This window comes from Sarcophilus harrisii, chromosome 3 (assembly GCF_902635505.1).
Source record: "Sarcophilus harrisii chromosome 3, mSarHar1.11, whole genome shotgun sequence".
Classification (NCBI taxonomy): Eukaryota; Metazoa; Chordata; class Mammalia; order Dasyuromorphia; family Dasyuridae; genus Sarcophilus; species Sarcophilus harrisii.
This window is the reverse complement of record NC_045428.1, coordinates 11,010,134-11,025,875: the sequence shown is the minus strand read 5'-3', so window position 1 is coordinate 11,025,875 and position 15,742 is coordinate 11,010,134. Positions and strand designations below refer to the sequence as shown.

Here is a 15,742-nt window from a genome sequence, read left to right as displayed (position 1 = left end):
ATTGTACACAGTTAAAATAAGATTATGTGATGATCAACTGTGATGGACATGGCTCTTTTCAACAATGAGGTGATTCAAGGCAATTTCAATAGACTTGGGATGGAAAGTGTCATCTGCATCCAGAGAGAGAACTATGGAGACTGAATAAGAATTGAAGCATGCTATTTTCACCTTAAATTATACATAACACCCACAAACGAGAGAGAGACAGAGAGAGAGAGAAGGTTCATGTTGATATTTGGAAATAGTGAGAAAGAAGATAGAAGAGCTATGATTGGGTTAGCATTTGGAGACCCCTGCGTGTTAGACTAAGGAGTCCCATCTTTATCCCAAATATTATCCCCAAATCCCAATATATTATTATCCCAATAATAGAACATGAGAGCTGAAAGATAGAAACTAGATGACTATCAGTTTAGTTCTGTAGGTTGACTCATTCTGAGTCAAGTCTGAGACCTATGTTCCTGAACTCCTTCAGTTGTGAAGCTTTGGGGTTATAAGATTAAAAAAGAGCAAATATAGGAATACACAATTTGTGTATGCAGGTGGGTATATATAGGCACATGCTACATGCCAATTACATATGTGTATATATTTACAAGCATATAAATGTTTATGTGTGGTTTTTCTAGTTTGCTTAAGGAGGAGGATTTTCTATCAATTGCTCCATAAGTTCAGATAATTAAAATTAATTTAACTGTAATTTAAAGATATTTCAATATTATTTCCATTTTATTTGAGAACTTGTCACTTGTAAAAGGAAATGGACATTTTAGGACACTTAAGATGGACAGGCGTGGCCGCGTAAATCACACGTTTGTCTCCTCTAGGAAAGTTGCTAGGTTATAAATGCCTACAATTCGTGGCCTGAAATGGCAGTTTTGGAAAGGAGATGAAAATATTACTGTACAAAGAGCTTTATGACTTCATAAAAGTAAGCACTGGTTAAATGCGTGAAGGGGTCATTATGTCAGCTAAATGCATTTTCTTGCCACAGACTAGGTGCTGCTGACTCAGGGTCTGTTCAATTCAAAGGCAGCTTCCTAGCAGAGATGCTGGAGGCTTCCTAGGTAGAAGCACCAGGATGGAAAGAAGACCCTGAGCAGGTGCTCAGCAGGAGCTGCACAGACATCCATCACCAACTGGGACTTCAGTCATAAATCAGAGGCTAAACAGAAACATGGGTAATGGTTCACGACAGCCAGAGGCAAGTTCCCGGCTCCTTGGCTTCTTCCCTCCCCAGACACAGATTCTACTCAGTCAGCATCAGGGAAGGAGCTTACACTGATGATCTGACACTCATACCTCCCCATCTATTTCCTGAGTTTGTTGGGTAAGCTATCTGTAAACTGGAGATCTTGGCTTTGTAACTAGAGTTCTGGAACCCAAGGAGTCTGTTTGGGATCCCTTCCATGAGGGATCTTTGGTGGGCTTCTGTTCCCTCCAGTCCATCCCTGCTGGCAACAGCCAAAAGGGAGAGATAATTGAGTCCTTAAATCTCTGGAAGAGCCTGCAGTGGGTAATTAAAAGTCAGTAGATTGGCCTAAACTGGCCAGATCACAAGAGCCACTGGGAAGACATGGCCACAAATGTTAATGTCTTTTCAGAGTGTGGTCCTGGGAGCTCTCATCCATACTCTAGAGAAAGGAATGGCCACGGTGCCCCTCAATTTGTTTTCAAATAAGCATCTGCCTTTAGTTGATGAAGATATTCCTAAACTTGGTATTTAACAGAGTTCTTGATCGATAATGAGTAAATAAAATCAATACATTCTTAAATCCCTCTCAACTCCCTGAGCTTCAGATAATCAACAAACATTTCTTTAGTACCTATGGTGTGCCAGGCAAAGAGTTAAGCACTGAGTACAAAAGACAAGCAAACGAATAAGTACAAACCAGCCATAAATGAGAAAAATAAGAAATTATCAATCAAGGGAAGACACTAGAATTAAGATATGATGAGAAAGGCTTCTTGTAGCAGGTGGGATCTTAATTGGTACTTGAAGGCAAGCCAGGAAGTGCATGTGAGGGGAATGAGAGCATTCCAGGAATGGGGAATAATCATGAAAATGCCCTGAGCAAAGAGATGGAGGGTTTTGTTTTCAGAATAGCAAGAACATGGTCATAGTTTTAAAAATGCACATTTCTGGGGCAGCTGGATGGCACAGTGAAACTACCCAAGTATGACCTGGGCAAGTCACTTTACCTCAATTGTCTTCCCCAAAAAAGACAAATTTCTTAGTTACCCACCTAGGACATTTTCTGTGTAGAAGAATTTACTTTTATGAAGAAATCCAATCAACTTACCATGTATTTATTCCTATCCACTTCAAAGACATCCAGAGCACACATAAACTCACCAACCAAGCTAATAATTAGGAAGCAGGAAGCACCTTGATCTCCCTTACTCCAAACAGATTTTCCCAGGCCCTTTGGAAGAAGCAGAACCTCAGGTTTGAAGAACTTTTGGGGGGGGACGGGGATCCTCCTAAACAACATTGACTCAAAACTAAGTGGGATCTAGCTAACCATAAGTAGGCTCAAAATTTTATCTTTTCCAAACATAGAATTGATACTTAAACATTTTCCCATGGGGTTAGGTGGGTAAGAAATTTGCATTTTTTAAATTGATAAAGCAAGAACTCCTTGATTCCCCCTCAGGATTATCCTCAAATGTCCAAGAAGAAAATAGGTAGCTGTCCTCTGGGAACCAAGTTAGCCTGTGGCATGAGAATTTGGAGACCACAGAATAAGCTTCAGTACAAAGGGCGACATACGTTTGGCTCAATAATGGCCAAATAGCCAAGGCCACAGGCTTGATTAGAATCTAGAAACTTCCTAATAATCACTGAAAGATGGAGGCCAAATGTTCTCTTCAGTCTCTGCTGTGATAACTCCCAAAGGTCCTAATTTGGAACCACTCTGGATTGGCAATGATATGTCTGTCATGTGCCAGAATTTAAGTTATTTCACTGTTTTGATGAGGGCTTAATTGAATTTAGACTTTCTTCCCCTTATAATTGCAAATGAGAGGTGGTTGCCTAGTGGTTAGAAGCTTCACCTTAAGATGAGAAAATCCTGCAACCCAGTCTTAGTATGGTCTCCCCTATATCCCACCTATCCTCCCAGTGACTGGCCAGTCACGGATTCAGTTTCCAGAATATACCACAATGCCTCTGCTGTCTTTTCCCTCCATGCTGATGGAACCTCCTCCCACTGATGAATTCCTTCATTTTAATGAAGGGACTAGACTAATCATCCTTCATTTTCCAGACTATCCACAATGACCCAGTATAGGTACCTCTAAGTCCCCCTTTTCAGTTCCCTTTTATGCATAATCTTCCTATTAGAATATAAACTCCTTGGGAGCAGGGATTGTGTATCTTTTAGTCTAGGGCTTAATGAGAGCATTGCACTTAGTAGCTGTTAAACAAATACTCTATCTGCCCATCAAGCTAATAGTCTATGATTTCGAGAAAATACCATTGGAAGACTAGGCCAGCAGGGGCCTGGAAAATAGTACACACTATTAAAATAGTGTGTATTTAATAAAGACATGTTGATTTGGCTCGATCCTGAGCTACAGACAGAAGCAATATCGCACTCATGAGTTCCCTACATTGATAAAGTCACTGATACTCCCTCCTTATCCTTCCAAAATCCCCAGCCTACACTCCTGTGAATAATAAATTTGTCACCTAAGAATGACAAAATGAATTACATTCACTAGGGTTTAATCTTCCTTCTGCAAGGTACTGGCATTCCTTGAAGTGAGAAACAAGCTAGGGATTGCTGTGCAGAATGTTATTTTTCATTATATAAATTATTATATTTTAAAAAATCCTCTCGGCTCTAAGAATTATCTTTTAAGAAAGAAAGCCCTCCACACCTATCGTTGTTGTTCAATCATTTTCAGTCATGTTCAACTCTTCTGATCTCATTTGGGATTTTCTTGGCAAAGCTATGGGAGGGTTGCCATTTCTTGTTTTGTCTTGGTTTACAGATGAGGAAACTGAGGTAAACAAGTGCCTAAGGTCACATCGCTGGGAAGTGTCTGAAGCCATATTTGAACTCAGGACCTCCCGATTTTGAACCTAATGTTCTATCCATGTGCTATCTGGTTGCCTTTTCAGCTCTATGTCACGTCACCTTATGATGCAGGTTCATAGGCATATGGAGAGTTTCAACAAGGCAGAAATAGAAAAGGGCTCCAGAATATGACACAGAAACTTCCTCTTCCCTTTCTTGCCACGTGTCCATGGATCTACATCAGAAAGGTCATCAGAGACCATCTAGCCTCTCCCCCTATTTAATAAATGAGAAAACTGAGCCTCAGACGGGACTTGTATTTCATCACTAGGGAATATCTAAGGCAGGATGTAGACTTACAGACTACTAACCAGCCATCTGCCCTCTCCTCCACTTTGCTCCTTCGATCCAGGTAATAAATGGAAAAGTCAGGATTGTATCTGCGTCCTCTGGTTCTCTCTGAATTTACTTCATGGGAATGGGTTGAGTTAAAGAAGGTGACTTGAATGGCCAGTCAAGGAAGGATTTCCCATCTGTCTTTCCCTTTCATAGGAAGCTGAGCCATAGCCTAGTCACCAGTTCAAGAAACCGAGACCAAGCAGAAAGGGGATCAGCAGATTCTCTAAAGGGAAGACAGACAATAGTCTGGATCTTTCCTTTTCATGGAAATCAGTCATCTTGAAACCGGCAACTTTTTTCCAACCAATTATGGACTTCAGTCATCTGAAACAGCAGCAGTAGCTTAAAAGGCAACTGAACTGTGGCTGTGAGTCAGAGATTCTAATCACAAGTGGGTCTCAGTCCAAACTCGAGAGGCCTTTCTGGCCTTGGTGGAATGCTGCAGAAATGCCTTCCCCTTCTGGGTATCCCCCTGAGAGATGGTACTCTCACTCTCGGATTTGCTCACTTCCCCCGGGTCAGTTCCAGGAGCCTCTGCTCACACTTAGAATGCAGACCTTCCTGCATCAGGAAGATCCCCAGCTGCTGTGAGGTCAGGTAGGGTGAAAAGGAGGTGTATTTGTGGTAGTTACCTCCAAGCCAAAGAAACGAGGGAGTCGCCTGACAGCCAGATGGGAGGGAGCCTCCCGGCTCCGAAGGACTCATTATTCCCTGATCTTCCCTTCCTTTCCCTTTCAGCCATTTGGTTTGGTTCCCAGATCAGCTCGTGGTCCTCCTGGTTTCTGTGGCAGCTTAAACAGAAGGATGGCTAAGAAAAGAATCATGATGGGCAGCAAGTGGGCACGGCCAAGGTGTTGGAGCAGATTAATGAGAGACAAGATGTCACCTTGTCATCCACTCACAGGAGCACAGACTCAGGATGACAAAATCAGGACCCTTAGAGACTAGGACACCTAATCTCCCCATTTTATAGGTGCACAAACTGAGGCTTAGAGAAATTGAGATCTCCCTAAAGTAATGCAGATGGTAAATGGTTAAATCAGAATCTGAAGCCAGATCTTTAAGCCCTAAACTTAGCAACCTTTCCCACATTCTTCGGTGCCTCCTTCTGTCTTTATTGGAACTCTTCCTCAGGTACAGCTGGACACATCAGAGAGAGGGCTGGACAGCAGTCTGCTGAGTCTCCCTCCTGTCAGCTGTCTGGTTCTTGGCCAATAATTTCAATCTCTTCTGTAAAATGGGGGTAATAACGCTGCCTCTCCCTCCTGTCAGTTGTCTGGTCCTTGGCCAGTAATTTCAATTTCATCTATAAAATGGCAGTAATAATGCTGCCTCTCCCTCCTGTCAGTTGTCTAGTCCTTGGTTTCAATCTCATCTGTGAAATGGGGATAATAATGTACTTCTCACCCATGACTATTAAAAGGATAAAAGGAGGAAGTATCTATAAAGTGCTTGAATGCTTTAAGGTAATATTTAAACGTCATTTTTTATTATTAGTTTATTCCAGGCATTTTATTCTGCACAGTGGGGACTTTCCAGAGTAAATAAGATCATCCCTACACTTTTGAGGTTTATAAAGCTGCATTTAACTGATAGAGACCAATGTTTGGTAATCAATCAGCAAATATTTAAGAGCCCACTATGTAGGCACTGGGGAGACATAGAAAAAAGTGCAGAAATCTCTGCCCTCAGCAAGCTTATATTCAATTGATAGAACGTGTATGTGTGTGTGTGTGTGTGTGTGTGTGTGTGTACAAACTAGAGAGAGTTTGGAGCTAGGATTTCATTGGTATAGAGAACTTCCAGGGGAGGAAAATCCCTTTATCAAGGCAGGTTAGTACCTTGTCTGCAACTCACAGTGTTATAGAGGTGATCCAGATCACTGAAATGTCCAATGTTTTGCCCAGGGTTACACAGCCAGTAAAAATCAGAGGCGTATTCAATATCCTATGCTCCCTCTTACAAAATACACACACACACACACACACATATACAGACACACATGACAAAAGTAGAAAAAAATTAGCAAGCAGAGGAGGACTTAACACTTCCATAAAAGACCCAATTTTCATTAGTCTTGCCTCTGTTTATTGCAACATTCAACTCCTTTCATAAGCTTAATTTTTGTAAAGTGATAACAGTGGATTTGTGAAAATTGTTTTTTTTTCCTTTTAATTTACTTTTTTTTTATTTAATAGCCTTTTATTTACAGGTTATATGTATGGGTAACTTTACAGCATTGACAACTGCCAAACCTCTTGTTCCAATTTTTCCCCTCTTACCCCCCACCCCCTCCCCCGGATGGCAGGATGACCAGTAGATGTTAAATATATTAAAATATAAATTAGATACACAATAAGTATTCATGACCAAACCGTTATTTTGCTGTGAAAATCGTGACCTCTGCTCCATCCATTTCAAGTGTGGAGGTGAGACAGAGACACGACCGTGCCCATGGAGGCTAGCCCAGCTCTAGACGTCCTCCGTGAGCTGGCTCGCCTCTCCATCAATCCCAGAGCCCACTTAGTGGGCATTACAGCACCTCCTAGCAGGCTTGTATTCCATTTCCTCAGTGAGCCAGAGAAAGCTCCAAATTGAAACATGGCTCTTCTGGGAGGAGAAAGGATCAATTCTGGGGAAAATGGCTAGTGGAGCTCAATGTTGACAAATCTCATAGGAAATCTGCTCTCCAGACCCGGCCTGTGTGGCAAATGTGGCCTCCTGAAGATTACCGAGGAAGCAGGCAAAGACACTCCCATTTGTCATCCACTTATCAGTATTTATTCGGTCTTTACCTTACAGATTCCTTGAAAGCCCATGAGGCGCCCATCGCTGCCAGAGGTAGAATTCATAAGAGCCTGAAGCCAGCTTTTTTTTTTTATATTGTGAAAGATAAAGAACCTTTATCCAAATCTGGACAGGAAGACAGTGGATTACTAGGCAAGCTGTTAGCAGGCCTTGAGGACATAAACATGGGTGAGCTGCCCTAAATGCCTCTGTGGTTCTCACATTATTTTCCATTAAAAAGGAGGTCCTGGCTGCAGTTCAAATTACAGGTCCCTTGCTAGTTGTGCTAAGTCACATTTCCCAACAAGACCACTGACAGATGTTAGAACCCAGGACTGGACACTTTTCCTATGATTCTGTTCTGGGGTAGAAAAGGGGAAAATGAAGGCAAGGAGACCGGGGAAGATGGAAAACAGGAGGGGAGTTTTCAGCAATGGCTTTTGGGGAGTGGGGAAGAGGTAGGGATTGTATATTGACATATTCAAGAAACTGAATTCAAGACGTCTTTTATAGAACCAATTGCTTCTTGCATTTAGTGAGAAAAATCAATGGTGATGGAGAGGAAGAATCAATAAAATCAACTATCCAATCAGTAAATTAAAACATCGTAACACTTATATATGCACCTCACCATGGGACAGTGTCTCTGCCTTCATAATCTAAAATGAGGGGTAAGACCCAGACTTACAGAAATGTGACCTTTAACTATTATTGTCCCAAGCTCTGTGCTCACAGATTTGCTCCAATCTTAAGGGCAGCCAGGATCTTTGGAGATTTGTTGGATCCACCTAGTGTTTACTCTTGGAAAATCTCTAATGACAACTTGTCATTAATTCTCTAGAAATATAAGGGAGTTTCTAGGTATGTAAGGATATACTTATATATAAAATATATGTTATATATGTACACCTTTACATACTTATATAGAAATATAAGGATGTTCCCTAGAGACTGGGCCATTTTATTTAATTTGTGAATATCTTTAGTTATTGAAATCCATCCTATGATGGGCAGCAAGCAGTGGCTTTGAATGAGCCAATTCATCAAGATACTTATGCAGGTTTTATCATTTGTCTTGCTATCTAAATACCAGTGAGCCTACTCACATTTTGTGCGATGAGACCATGGGAGAAGAATGGGAATAAGCATTTATATAAGGTCCACTAGGCACTTTACAAATATTATCTCACTGATATCTCATTTAATAATGTGTTATTATAATCCCTATTTTACAACCAAGGAAACTGAGGCATACAGAACTTAAGTCACACAGTAAGTGTCTGAGATTAGATGTGAACGTGGGTCTTCTTGCCTCTCCGAGCCAGAACTGTAGCTACTACACCATTTATCTGCTTCTGAGAGCAAGAATAGGCTCTACCTTTTTTGCTGTTGGTTGTTGGTTGATTGATTTTTTTTAAAGCTCCTCTCCTGGTAAGCCATCTAATTGATTAAAGAACTCTCTTAATCAACCTCTTTCCCATATTACAAAAAGAAAATGAACAATTCAAGACCATATACTGCGGAATAAGTACTTGGATGCTTAGAGATTCGTGTATCTGGGAGTTCCAGTCTCCCTTTAGCTTTAGTCTCCTCACTTACTAAACATTTCAAAATGGTTGTCCCAGAAAAAAAAAACACTTAGCATATACCAAATATTACACTGGGGATAGAAAGAAAAAACAAGCAGTGCCTTTATGGAACTTACCTTCTGAATCAATACATACAAGAATTGATATGAACCAATCAAACTCCTAGAAGGATATTTTATATACTTACATGAAGGAACAAAAGATCAAGAATCTCAAGGGTATTATGTAAAAAAGATTGGGAGGAAGAGATACTATGAGTAATAGATCTCATACTATACTACAAAGCAACAACCATTAAAATGGCTTGGTACTAGTTAGCCTTTCCCATCCTCCCCAGAGAGAAAGGTCAATCAGTGGAACAGAGCAGATGAACCATGCACAGAAGTAAACACAATAGCACAGTGTTCGATAAAATTAAACATCTGAGTTATCTGGGGAAGGACTATTTGATAAAAATTTGTTGGGAAAACGTGACAGCAGTCTGGCAGAAATTAAGAACAGATCAATACCTGACACTATACGCCAAGATAAATTCTGAATGCAAACATGACCTAGGTATAAAAAGTCACCTAATAAACCAGTTAGAAGAGTAAGGAATTAATAACCTTTCAGGTTTATAGATAAGGGAAGAGTTCATGGTGAAATAAAAAATAGAAAAAAGTCACAGAAACTGGTCTATACAATTTTAATTATATAAAATTAAAAAGTTTTTGCAGAGATGTTATATAGCAAAAATTAGAAGGGAAACAGGTAACTGAAAAAAAGTATTTTTAAGTTTTTCTGGTAAAGATGTATTATCCAGAATATATACAGAATTGAATTAAAATCATGACAGATAATGATCAAATGAAATGAATAGACAGTTTTCAACTATCAAAAATCATAGATAAAATGTCCTAAATTACTAATTAAAGAACAATAAATTGAAGTCACTTTGAGGTTTTAACTAACATCAGATTGACAAGAGTAACAAAAGAGGAAAAAGATGATAAATGTTGAAAAGTTCTGGGGGAAATGGGTACACTAATACACTGTTGGCCACCATTCGGTGGCCCACCCATCTGGAAAAGAATTTGGAATTATTCCCAGAAAGTTACCAAACTGTGTCTGCCCTTTGAGCAACTGTGCTGTTAGTATTCCTCTACCCCAAAGAAATCAAAGAAAGAAGGAAAGCTAAACAACTGCTGTATGTGAATGTTGAGTTGTACAAAATGATGAAATGGACGGTTTCAGAGGAAAGTGGGATCATTCTATGATCAAATACAAAGAGAAGTGAATAGAACTAATCTACATTGATAATATTCTAAGGAAAAACAACTGTGGAAGCCTAAAAATATGAAGGAAGCAATGATAAATCTAAGGAATTAAGATGAAACTTGACAATTACCTACTGGTAAAGCAGCAATTAACTTAATTTTTTTAAAAACATTTTTATTCTTTGCAATTAATTTAAAATTCAGAAAGACATACATTTTGAAAGTTGGATGATATGAGGATTTCTTTTGTCAGAGCAGATAGCCAGGTAGTGCTGGGTCTGAAATCAGGAAGATAGAAGCTAAAATTGGGCCTCAGATACTTCCTAATTGTGTGACCTGGGCAAGTCCCTGACTCTCTGCCTACCTCAATTTCCTCATTTTTCAGATAAGGATAACAATAGCACATGGGAACATTTAGGTAGCGCAGTAGATAGAGCACAGTAGATAGATAGGGCCACCATTGTACCAACAGTGTATTAGTGTACCCATTTCCCCCAGAACTTTTCAACATTTATCATCTTTTTCCTCTTTTGTTACTCTTGTTAATCTGATGTTAGTTAAAACCTCAAGAGTAGATAGAGTTAAAACCTAGAGTAGATAGACACTGGGCCTAGTGTCGGATAGATTTGAGTTTAAATGCCTCCTCAGACTCACTAGCTGTGAGACCCTAGGCAACTCATTTAAATCTCTTTGCCTTAGTTTCCTCATCTATAAAATGAGCTGGAGAAAGAAATGACAAACTATTCCAGTACCTTGCCAAGGAAAGCCCAAATTGGTTCAAAAAGAGTTGGACTCAACTGAATAATTGAGCAATAACAACAAAATAACAACAATAACAAAATAAAAATAACAACAAAATAATAGCACATAATTCCCAGGATGGTTGAGAAGATCAAATGAGAGACTATTTGTAAAATGTTTATAGCACATATTAGACTTAATAAATGCTTCTTCCCATCCTTTGTATTGAAAATTTTATTTCTCATTAAAAAAAAATAATTGCTTAATTAAGAGAAGAGAAATTGGATAAAGGATATGTTAAATTTTTTAAATGTTAATTGAAATCATTTAAATTTTAAAAGTTCGAAATAACCAAGAGAAAAAAAGGAGATAGAAGGTCATTCCAATAGGAAAATGCCTGGGGGGAGTTTGGGAGAGGGAGCAGAAGCCATAGCAATGAAGGTAGAACAGGACTAGAAAAGTCATCTGCAGAAGGTAGAATTTAAGGTAAATCTTGGAGGAATCCAGACAAGCTAATAGGTACAAGCGAGAAGAAATGGGATTCTGAGTTTAAAGTGCAGTTAAAAAAAGACACAAGAGGATGAGAATAGCAAATAAACCAGTCCAGATGGATCACAGGGTCCATGGAAGAGTATTAAATAGGAAAGGGACATGTCATGAAGAGCTTTAAATGTCAATCCTAAGCATGTTGATTTAATCCTGGAGATCACAGGACACTACCAGTTTATGAGATGGAAGTGACATAAATCTGTGCTGCAGCAAAGTGATTTTGCTGATGGGCAGAGGAGGTCCAGCAAAGAAGAGAGACTTGAAGCAAGGAGGTCAATTGGGTGGTTGTTAATAGTCCAGTAAACAGGTGGTGAGGGTCTGCACCTGGATGAAATCAGTCTGTGAAAGAATAGGAGGGAGAAAAACAGTCATGGAAGGCTAAATGGCAGTGATGGAACTTGAGTTTAGTCTTGAAGGATAGAGAGTAGTGGAAAAGTAGGAGAGGATTGGGATGTCCACAATGCTTCATTGGAATATACAGTATGATGGGACTGAGGAAGAAATGAGAGCCCACTTGGAGAAAGGAGAGAATCAGTCAGTCTCTACCAGCAGGATTTTTTACGTGAGGTTATTCAAAGACCAACAACTTACTAAGGCAGGTGTATACAGAACATTCGTTGATCAGGATTATCGGATTGTTTATTAACTTGAATAAACACTTTGACCTTGACTCCATATTCCCTGCTATCTATAACTTTATGGTTTCTGCTCAAGTGAGACCTGAGTTCTCTTTGATCTTCAGGAGCCCTTCTACCCTAAAAATCTCCCATTTATCTAGCTTAGTAAATATACCTTGAAACAGTTTCGACTCTACTTTTTAAAGTGAGCAAAGAAAACGTACTTATCTCTGGAGCCTCCATTCAAAGAAAGAAACCCCTTTTCCCCCCTTCTATTTTCAGATCCCAACTGGCCCAAACTGGTCCATCCATGTGAAATCACAAACAATTATTGTTGGTATGATTGATGCCCTTCTCCCTGGCTTTTTTTTCCACCCTAAGCTTTGCCTGTCATTGTTTACATACTTCAAAGTTTCAAGGAATATTCTGTTTGTAAAAGCCAATGGGTCAGAATCTTAGAACAAAGCGGGGACCTACTTTTAAGTGCTTTTTAAAAATTTTGCCCAGCAGAACACTTCATAAAGACTTACATTGAGGACAATGAAGGATTAATCTAATTTGTTAAAGTCATATCCCCCACACACACCCTCCTCCCAAACTCTTTTTGAAGTCTTCTGAGATTCTGGCACTTGGACGAGGACTCCGTTTTTAACCTTAGGATTGAGTCAAAATAGATTTCATCAAAGGCAAAAAACAAGCAAAGTAGAGAAAGCTGTTTAAGTAATAACATTTATCACTGCCATCCCCACAGATCCTGCCTCCAAATCCAGCCCGTCCAATAAATCTTTGAGTAACATGGGACTTGTCATTTAACTGCACTGAGTCTTAATTTCTTCATCTGTAAAATGAAAGTTTGAACTACATGAGCCCCAAGGTCTCTTCCAGCTCTGATGTTATCTAAATTTATAGCTGTTAAGGGCATGAGTAACAGACATAAAGAAAAAATTTGGTTACAAATAAGCAGAAAAAAACGTCATGTAGCCAAGGAATTATCATTATAAAGCTTTCAAGGAAGCAGGAATGAGAGAGGTAAAAAGGCATTATCGGGGGAGCTTATTTTCTTCATATCATCTATATTAGCAACAATAACAAAAAGGCAAAAATGGTGTTTCAGTGGGGAGAATAAGTACATTCCCCCATTGCTTAAGGCGGAGGCAGCCATATGGGATATACCAGAGACCTGCTTCTGGAAGGGAATAATCTGTGTTGGTCTTCCACGGGAGTGGGAGCACCCACTTTCCATTGGCTATGTAGGGAACTGACAACATATGTAAATGTCTCTGATGGAGCATCAAAGGATGAAGTGTCATTTCCCCAGAAGGAGGGTATGAGGTGACTGGGGATCCCTTTCCCTTCCCATTAGGTCTCGTTTTATCTGTCCTTTCCAGTTGTAGATACAAGGAGTGAAGTCTCAGACTCAGGAGATTGAATTGGGGAACCTTAGAATCTAGGGTCCCAAACCTGATGTTGAAATCACCCCAGCAGGGATGCCCAGAGAAATTGAAGTACCAGGATGGTTGGGGGAATCCTCTGCTCTTGAAACTTGAACTGGTGCTATATAATTGTTTTTGTCGAATGTAACTTGTGTCCAACTCTTAACTACTCCATTTGAAATTTTTTCAGCAAAGATAATAAAATAGTTTGTTATTTCTGTCTCTAGCTCATTTTACAGATAAAAAAACTGAGGCAAACAGATTAATTGACTTGTCTAGAATAACTTAGCTAGTAAAATGTCTGAGGTCAGATGTAAACTCACATGTTTATTTAAATTGCAAACCTTATCCCCAGAGAATGAGATTATGGTGGGGATTATGTCCCTTAGATATTTTGGAGAAATGGGGGGGGGGAGAAAGAGAGAGACAGAGAAACACAGAGAGACACACAAAGAGAGATTTCTTTGAAGTAAACATCCCTTTGGAAAAGCTAATCCAATGTAAGAGACTAAGTGGAACTTGGCTATTTGGGCCCTTCAAACTGAGGGTGGGGACACAAACAGTTGGACTTTGACTCAAGGGTAGAAATGAGAGATCCTCCAATATCTTAAAGTCACCAGAGACTCTAGGGAAAAGTGAAATGTAATACACTTGGGCGTCAGATATCAGGGGCTGGGGGAGGAAGAGAGTCCCTATTACAAAAGGAACCATCATTAGTCTATTTTTAAGTTTTTCCAATTTATCAAGTTCTCTATTTTTTATTTACTAGCATTATAAATAAAACAAGGCTCCATCTGTGTGATTTATATAAATAAGGACAAGTTTATCTCAAGTTTGCCTAGTGTTTAACTCACAGCTCTTTTGTTTTCATTTGGTTTGATAAATAATAATTTTTAAAAGGCATATCATCCATTATTTTAGTCTCCTTTTAGGGCTTTCTCCTCCCTTATTGACAATCAAACACTGCCTGAACTATCTTAATTCTTTTATGTATTGCACACACACACACACACACACACAATTATTAAAATGTGCTATAGGAAATATGCCAATAGAAAGGAAAAGGAGAGAGAGGGGAATCTCCTGGGCAGGGTTCCTGAATCTGACATTAAGAATGAACCTAGCTTTGCATGTATTTTGGAAATAAAAAGTTATTATTAATTTCTTTTAAAAGAATGAACTCAAGACACAAGTCAATGATTATAGCAAGCTGGTGTTTGATAAACCTAAAGATCCCGACTTCTGGGATAAGAACTCACATTCTGACAAAAATTGCTGGGAAAATTGGAAATTAGTGTGGCAGCAACTAGCCATTGACCCACATCTCCCTCATTAAAAGATAAACTCCTCTTTCTGTCTCCAGCACAATCTGCTGCTGGCAGATATTATTGTTATTGTTATTCAGTTATTATATTGGGTATGACCCTCTGTGAGTGATTGGCCCTTTCCTTCTCCAGTTCATTTTACAGATGGAGAAATTGAGGCAAACAGGGTACAGTGGCTTGCCCAGGGTCACACAACAAGTAAATGTTTGAAAACAAATTTGAACTCAGGAGCTTGAATCTTTCTGATCTCACTCTATCCACTGCAGCACCACCTAGTGGCCCCTGGCAGAGAGTAAGAGTTAATCCATGCTTGAAGACTGATTGATGCACTGTGAGACTTGGCTGATAAATTAGTTGGTTTTGTGAAACTGTTTTTCCCTCTTTAAAAAGATCTTTTATAGGGGATGGTTGGGTATGGTATAGGGAAGGGAAAAGGAAAAGGGCATATTTGGAAATAAAGGTGATATAAAAATAAAAGGTATTATAATTAAAATTTAAATGGAATTAATCGAGATCTAGATAATCTTGGCCTCAGAATACCCTAGTAACTTTTAAAAAAGGAACATCCAGTTGAATGGATATTCAGTTTTTGAAGGAAGAGAAATATTCAAATTTAAAAATCAAAGCACTAGACAGCTGAAAGAGCATGGCTCTCTAAAAGAGGCAGTATAGTATAGAGGAAATATTATGAATTTTGAGCCAAGAATCCTGAGTTCAAATGTGTTCACTGCTGTCTAAATGAATTTGGACAATCATCTAACCTCTCTGGATCTTAGTCTTCCCATCTGTAAAAAGGAAGCGAGATGCACTGCTTTCTGAAGTCTTTTTCAGATCTAAAACTTATTTATAGCTTTGCCATAAAGAAATTGTATTACTTTAGGTGAGTCACTTGTCTGGATCTCAGTTTTCTCATCTGTAAAATGAGGGGATTGGGTTTAATAATCTCTAAGTTTCTTCTACTTCTATGATCTCATCTGCCCCCCACCCTTATAGTTAAAAAAAAACTACAGGAAAAATC

General features: G+C 39.2%; 1 long non-coding RNA gene across 2 annotated transcripts; it reads left to right on the top strand.

The window, feature by feature from the left end:
• The first annotated feature begins 986 nt into the window (after positions 1–986).
• LOC116422181 lies at positions 987–5,937 on the top strand. Of its 2 annotated transcripts, none has more exons than XR_004232728.1 (4): positions 987–1,333; positions 4,133–4,440; positions 4,581–5,024; positions 5,166–5,937. It is a non-coding gene; the product is annotated as an uncharacterized LOC116422181 (long non-coding RNA). The 2 variants fall into 2 exon arrangements; XR_004232729.1 differs by having other exon boundaries at positions 4,581–4,794; positions 5,166–5,936.
• Positions 5,938–15,742: the final 9,805 nt, after the last annotated feature.